This window comes from Austrofundulus limnaeus, unplaced genomic scaffold (assembly GCF_001266775.1).
Source record: "Austrofundulus limnaeus strain Quisiro unplaced genomic scaffold, Austrofundulus_limnaeus-1.0 Scaffold104, whole genome shotgun sequence".
Classification (NCBI taxonomy): domain Eukaryota; kingdom Metazoa; phylum Chordata; class Actinopteri; order Cyprinodontiformes; family Rivulidae; genus Austrofundulus; species Austrofundulus limnaeus.
In genome coordinates, this window is record NW_013952506.1 from 1,176,761 (window position 1) to 1,177,803 (window position 1,043).

Sequence of the window (1,043 nt, forward strand, 5' to 3'; positions counted from 1 at the left end):
CACACACACACACACACACACACACACACACACACACACACACTCGGAAACAGACTCACACATGATATTTTTGGCTGTTTTCCAGCCGCTAAAATACAGTTGAGCTGTTGTAAAATAATAGACACCATGTTCAGATTTGACTATATGTCAGAGTCTGGTTTGATCCAATAAAAGGTGCAGGACTCAGGCTGTGAGGTGAAGGTAGGAGCGCTCTGTGTGCTGTTGTGCTCTCTTCTGCTCAGACAGATGCACAGGCCTGTGGAAATGACAGCCTGAGCCCGAGGATGTCTTCTGGCTGCCGCGCAGGCCTGCTACAGCCTGCAGGTGAAGTGTCTGTGGCGCCATATGGAGCAGGGAAAATTAACAACGAGAGGAAATTCTCCGCAACAGCAGGAGGTCTCGCTAGTCTCTCCTCCAAACAAAATTTAGAGACGTAGAGAAACAAGAGAGGGGGAGTGATAAAATTAATGGGGTTCAACGTTCTAACACAACACCGACGGCAATGTTTGTACAGAAAAAAAACAAGAATTCCCTTTACAGTTTAGTCACATTGCGCTCCTGCATTATAAATCAGTGCCTGGCTGAAGTAGTTTGACCCGTTCTATAAATGTGCATTAACCCTGCTGGCGCCTCCTTTCCTTCGGTTCTGGTCGGCTTCGCCAGTCCGGCACGGTGGCTGTTAGTGCAGGTGAGCCGCCGCCATCCCTGGTGGCTCCTCATATTAGCTGCCATCAAAGCAGAGGTGCCCCCCGTGGAGCTACTCTTGGTTTGGGTCATTGATTACAAAGAGCCTCCTGGTTTTTTCTGACAGATGTGAATCCATGCTATTTAATTTGGAGAGTTACCCTCAAAGGGACTGACATTAGCTATCCAATCTGACCACAAATAGAGTTCCATTAAGCAGAGAGTTTGAGAAGCTCTGGCGGTGTGTCTCCTGACAGCACGCAGGAAGCCTCGGCGTATTACACTGAATGTTAAATGCTTGGTTGTTTAAACAAAAGGGAGATCTTACTTTAAAGAACGTCTTTGTTTTAGAGATGCAC